Source organism: Gracilinanus agilis, chromosome 2 (assembly GCF_016433145.1).
Source record: "Gracilinanus agilis isolate LMUSP501 chromosome 2, AgileGrace, whole genome shotgun sequence".
In the NCBI taxonomy this organism is placed as follows: domain Eukaryota; kingdom Metazoa; phylum Chordata; class Mammalia; order Didelphimorphia; family Didelphidae; genus Gracilinanus; species Gracilinanus agilis.
The window spans coordinates 279,124,639-279,131,299 of record NC_058131.1 but is presented as its reverse complement, the minus strand read 5'-3'; the positions used below and the strand labels follow the sequence as shown (position 1 = coordinate 279,131,299).

Here is a 6,661-nt window from a genome sequence, read left to right as displayed (position 1 = left end):
CCTTCCTCCCTCCCTCTCTCCTTCCCTCCCTTCCTTCCTTCCTTCCTTCTTTCCTTCCTTCCTTCCTCCCTTCCTCTCTCCTTCCCTCCCTCCCTCCCTCCCTTCCTTCCTTCCTTCCTTCCTTCCTTCCTTCCTTCCCTCACCAATGAACAAAATTGGAGGTGGGAGGAAGGAGGAGGCAGTTGCCTTCTCCTGATTCAAGTAAGGAACAATGTTAAAGTTTTTTAAAGATGTCCAAAATTCCTATTGCTCTCATTTATCATTCCCCATATACTACCCGATGGTGTCAATTATCCATTCACATGTTTATGGCTTGTTTTTCCAATTAGACTGTAAACCCCTTCAGGACAGAGAACCTAGCATCCTAGTGCTTGCCTGCCCCTACCTCCCTGAGAATATCCTGCATGATCCCTGTGTAAAGGTTTGTTGACAAGGATGGGGCTGAACCCTAGCATGGTAGCTGTGGAACCTAGAGTGAGAATTCTCCCCAAGGTGGCTGCCTCACCCCTGAGCTTCCTCTTCTGGGTGGTTCTGGCTGAAAGCCAAAAGCCCACCTCTTCAGGTAGAGGACCAAGGGGAGTGACTGGCTCTCTGCATGACTGCTGGTACTGTTAGGAAGGTGAAGCTAATCCAGGCAGCAGCAGCCTGTTTCCATTAAGTCAATCCAGGCTGGGGGGTGCTGACAGTGCTGCGGATCTGTCATGGTGAAGAGTAAGTGGAAGTCACATCAGATCTGTGCAGACAAGTGAGCCCAGGCCTGCAGATGAAAATGTATTTGCAACATTTAAGTGGAAATCAAAAGTTACCTTCGAGGCCAGAGCCGAACAAGCCCTGGAAAATCCCTGCTCGGAGAGTAACACTTTCTGTCAGATTGTGAATGCAAAGTATTTTTCACCATATTTTCTGTCGTCTGGGAAGAGGGTTGTCTAAAGGGGCTCATTAAAGGGGAAGAGGAAAAAAACTCACTCACCTTGGCTTAGAAGAGACCTGAGCTCAGGCCTGAATTAATGTCCAAGGATAAATTGTACCCCTGAAAAAAGGGGAATTTCCTTAGCGTTTTGAACCCTGTTTCAATTCTATGGTTTGTGTATACATGTGTTTCCATTGGGGGGAGGTAAGCAGAGGCAAAGCGGGAATAGATGGACGGGCTTACCTCATTTTGGATGACACATGAGGTGTTTTTTTTTTTTTGGTCAAATTATTTCCTATATGTTGAATCCCATTTCTCAATTTACTTTAATTCTAAAAACTGGAGGATGCTTCTCAGAATTATGTAGGAGAAGGGAAAGAGGAGAGAACAAGCATTTATTAAGCACCTGCTATGTTCCTGGCACTGTGTCAAGTACTTTACACATATTGTCTCATTTGATTGGCACAGTAGGACAATGCCTGATACATAGGCTTAAAAAAACAAATCTTCACCTTCTCTTTTGGAATAAATCCTAAGTACTGGTTCCAAGGCAGAAGAGCAGTAGGGGCTAGGCAATTGGGGTTAAGTGACTTGCCCAGGATCACACAGCTAGGAAGTGTCTGAGTTCATATTTGAACCCAGGACCTCCCATCTCCAGGCTACCTATCTTCTGAGCCACCCAATTGCCCCCATGGTAGGCTTTTTTTTTTTTAACTCTTACTTTCCGTTTTGGAATAAATAGTAAGTATTGGTTCAAAGACAGAAGAGTGATAAAGGCTAGGCAACTGGGATAAAGTGACTTACCCAGGGTCACACAGCTAGGAAGTGTCTGAGGTCAGATTTATTTGCATCCGGGGCCTTCTGTCTAAAGGCTTAGCTTTCTGTTCACTGAGCAACCTAGCTGCCTCTATAATAGGTTCTTAATAAATGTTTATTGATTGATTTATTGATCCTCACAACAACCCTGGGAGGTAGTTGTTATTATTATACCCATTTTATAGTTGAGGAAACTGAGGCAGACAGAGATTAAGTGGTTTGCCCAGGGTCACACAGTTGGCAAATATTAGGCTGGATTTGAACTCAGGTCTTCCTGACTCCATACCCAGTGCTCTAACCATTGCAGAACCTAGCCTGCTCTGGAGGTGAGAATGTAACAAACATTTAAAATATGAAGATTTAAGGAAAATATAATTTGTCGATCAAAAATGGGACAATGATTTTGTCTAAAGGGAAAAACCCCAACAATGAAACAATGACAACTCATCTAAGCTAATCACACTGAAAAAAAAGTTCTTTGACTTTTATAGCACCCCACCTGGAGACTCTAGGGAAGCTGCTATTGACTTTAAAAACTAAAGAGGCTGTTCTGTGCTAAAAGGAGACACCAAAATGCTGTAGTTATTCATCCAGAATACAGAAGAGAAAAAAATTCAAGCTGTCCCAAAGTGGAATGTTCCTTGGCCTGGATTAGGTAGCTTCTGAGGTCCCTTTTAGCTGTTAGATTTCAGGATTGTTATTTGGACTATAATTGGAGAACCATGGCTCCTAGGATTCACAGAATTCATAAGTTGACATGTACCTCACATGAAGAAAATCTGAAAAAGAAAAACTGAACTTGTAAAATGATAAATTGGTGAGGATGTAAAATAATTTGATACATTATTCCTTTATTTAGCTAACTCCCTCTTTCATCCCTCTCTTTCTTTCTCTCTCTCTCTCTCTCTCTCTCTCTCTCTCTCTCTTTCTTTCTTTCTTTCTTTCTTTCTTTCTTTCTTCCTTGTTAATAACTATAACCTTGTGGTTATAGTTAATAACATGAAAACATAACTTTAGATCTGGAAGGGACCTCGGAGGCCTGTCTAACGTAACCCACTCATCTTGCAGATGAAGACAATGAGGCCTAGGGAAAGGAAGAAACGAATACAAGGTGTCACAGGGAGTGAGCATCATGGGCAAGATTTGAAACAAATCCTCTGTATCCCTAATCGGGAGCCTATGGTCATTCTGGCAAAGCATCATGCCATGGTTTTCTTCTATGTGAAATCAGAAGGCTGGGCCAGGGCATCTCAGGGGTCCTTTCTAGCTCTAAATCTATGATCCTATAACTTCACTTACCACAAACAACACAACATTCTAGCAATGCCTGTTCTGTAAAGCAAGGCTCATCTGTCCATTGAATGGAATGATGGGAGAGCATGTTTACTGTTACCAGAGGGACCTTAAAACTGGGTAAAATGTGCCTTCTAGCCACATGTATTAAAGCACTTTGTTGACTTCTAAGTTCTGTAAAACAAATTAAATTCCTGTATAAGAAGATTTACAGCAGGGATTCGTAATCTTTCTTTGTTTCTTAGACTTCTTTTGGCAGTCTGGTGAAACCTATGGACCCTTTCTCAGAATAACATTTTTAAATGTACAGAATGAAAAAATAAGATTACAAAGGAAGCCAATCACATTGAAACACAGTCATCAAAATATTTTTTAAAAACCCAACCAACAATTTTAGGAATCCCAGAACAAAATCCTCTAATTTAGAGATTGAGATTCTTGTGTCAAGAAACTGAGGGTGATTAATGCAATTCCTTCTCACTGAGAACAGTGGCAAATACCACTAGGTTTGGGGGATCCTTTCCTTTCTACTCCCCATCTTTACCACATCCTATCAACATGGCTGGCCTGATGGCAGGGGAGTAGAACAGATGAGTTCTGGAGGTTAGAGGTCCCTTTTATCTCTGTGACCAGGATTCAAATGAGACTGTAGTGCTGTGATATTACTGCCAATGGTCTAGGAGCTGGGGACATTTTTTCTTTAAGCACTAGTGTGTTAAATTCTCTGGTGCAGCCACACTGTCAACCCACACAAATCACTCATGAATCCTAGTATATGTTTGTGTCTTTCCCTTGCACCCTTCAAAATACCAACACGTTGTAAAATGTGCCGGCCTTTTCTTTAAATTACAAAGGCTTCCTTAAACCCCCAAAGTACCTTCCTCTTCAAACTATTTTAAATACCCACAGCTAAAATGCTAGTCTTTACTGTTTAAATTACTGTATGACTGAGGCGAGAACCTCACCAGGAAAAAATGATGCTACCTTGTTAAGAAGAGAGGGGAAAAGCCACTACTTTCATGTGTAGTAATGAGGTCTGTGTAATAGGCCTGTGTGTCAGGAGGGCCGAGAGGCAAGACAACAAGCCAGGAACGGTGGACTTGTGTGGGGAACAGGGTCTGTGCGATGCATGGCAATATTTTTCCCGAGTGCCTTACAAAAGAAGATAAAAGCAAGATAAAAATATCTTCCATTTCCCCCCCTAATTTGTAGTTTTCTGGTGTTAGCAAGGCTTATAAGACACATGCTCCCAATTAGCTGCTCCTCTTAATCTAAATGCTTCATAAATTATCTCCTGCGCTTGTGGATTATCACTTCATAATGCGAGTTAGCATTTAAATAAATAGCTGCAGTGTAGAAAATTAGAGAGGTTTACTTCTGAGGCGCCAGCATAATGAAGGAAAATACCACAGCAGCTGAACAGGGGGTGGGGGAGAATATGAGGAGACATATAGGTGCATCTATATTAGCTAGAATTTGTACATTATTTGCAAATATGGCTCACTTTTTATTGGCTTCCACATCGCCAAGGCAGGCTATTTTTTTTCAAGGTTCATTAATTTCCTGAGTCTATAACATAGAGCAGTAAGGGACCTCAGAAATCATCTAGTCTCAGCCCCTCATTTTGAGGTCCAGGGAGATTAGAATCCTAGAAGGTTAGAAGATAAGAATTTTAGAATCATAGATTACAGAACATTAGAATTAGGAGTCAGCTTTGAGATTATCTTGTCCAGTCTATATATTAAAAAAAAAACCAAACCCTTACCTTCTGACTTAGTTTAAGAGCTACAGGGGTAAGGTAATAGGAATTAAGACACTTGCTCAGGGTCACACAATGAGGAAGTGTCTGAGGCCAAATATGAATCTGGGTCCTCCCAACATCAGGCCCAAAACTCTTATCTGCTGTGGTACCAAGATGCTCTAGCTCAGTGATGGCGAATTTTTATTTATATTTATTTATTTAGAGAAATACAAATTTATTTCTAAAAAAACATTTTTCCATGGTTACATGATTCTTGTTGTCTCCCTCCCCTCTTTCCTCCCCACTCCCAGAGCTGACAAGCAATTTTACTGGGTTATACATGTATTATCACCCAAAACCTATTTCCATATTATTCATTTTTGTAATAGAGTAATCTTTTAAAATCAAAACCCCAAATCAAATACCCATATAAACAAGTGATACATCATATGTTTTCTTCTGCTTTTCTTCTCCAGCCATTCTTTCTCTGGAGGTGGATAGTATTCTTTCTCTTAAGCCCCTCAGAATTGTCCTGGATCATTGCATTGCTATTAGTAGCAAAGTCTATCACATTTGATCATCCCACCATGTTTCAGTTACTTTGTGTAATGTTCTCCTGGTTCTGCTTATTCACTCTGGCTTTCTAGTAATGAACTCTGATGAGCTCTGTGCTGGGGCAATGTCGTGCATACTCACAGAGAGGGCTCTGAGTGCCCCCTCTGGCATGTGTGCCATAGGTTCTCCACCATGGCCTTAGCCTATACATTCAACAGATGGCAAACTGAGGTCCAGAGAGATAGATATACCTTGCTTAAGGTCATAAGAAAAAGTTTAAAAGCAAAGTTCAGTCATATCATTTGTCCATGCAGTTTTTATAACCTCAGGAACCTAAAATGTTCATTAGTTAATGTCAATGTGTCCCACAACTAATGTCCATGTTTCCAAATTCCCATCACTTCTATACCATCATTATTTTCAAAGTTATCTCTACAATGGAGAGGAAAATTCCAAAAAATGTTGGTGTTGAGATATTCAATTAATACAAATGTCAGAAGCTAAGAATATTATTATATTAGACTTTTACCATATGGACTTTAAGGAGAACAAGATTTTACTCTGGTGTACATAGATATATTTGAATGAGCATTGGATTTGGATACCTAAATTTGCATCCCAACTTTGCAACCTACTTCTTGGGTGACTTGGGGAAAATTACTTCATCAATTTTCCCTTCTATAAAATGAGAGGGAAGGAGGATTGGACTTGTTATTGTTCAGTCATTTTTTAGTTGTGTCCAATTCTTCATGACTCAATTTGTGGCTTTCTTGGTAAAGATACTGGAATAGTTTTCCACTTGATTTTACAGATAAAGAAAATAGTGTTAAGTGACTTGCTCAGGGTCACACAACTATTAAGTGACTGAGACCAGATCTGAACTCTGGAAGATGTCTTCCTGATTCCTGGCCTGGTGCACTATGCCACCTAGTTGCCCCAGGATTGGATGAAATCACCTCATTGAAACTTTCTATCTCTATATCTATGATGCCATGAAACCATGTAATAATTTTAACCATGTTATAATAATGTTATGTTTTAAATACCTTTCTGATGAAGAGAGAAATAGTTAACATTTATAAAGTGCTTTAAAGTTTGCAAAGGATTTTACACATAAAATATGCCCTCTCTCCCACCCAAATATGAACACACTTTGGTTGTTAATCACTGCTATGTCTATTTTATTCATTTAAATTTATTTTCTGAAAAAGAAAAGATGTAACAGATGTGTGGGCTGATAAAATGTATTTTTTTATACCTGCTATTTCATTTGATATTCATGACAGTCCTGTGACTGCTGCCTACAGGTAGTTGCTGCTTTTATCCCAGCATACGGATAAGGAAAC

The 6,661-nt window shown here is 40.0% G+C and overlaps 1 protein-coding gene across 1 annotated transcript in view; it reads left to right on the top strand.

The window, feature by feature from the left end:
- Positions 1–6,661, top strand: part of CFAP77 (cilia and flagella associated protein 77) — a 203,265-nt gene that overhangs the window by 60,861 nt on the left and 135,743 nt on the right. The gene's annotated exons all lie outside the window — the stretch shown is intronic.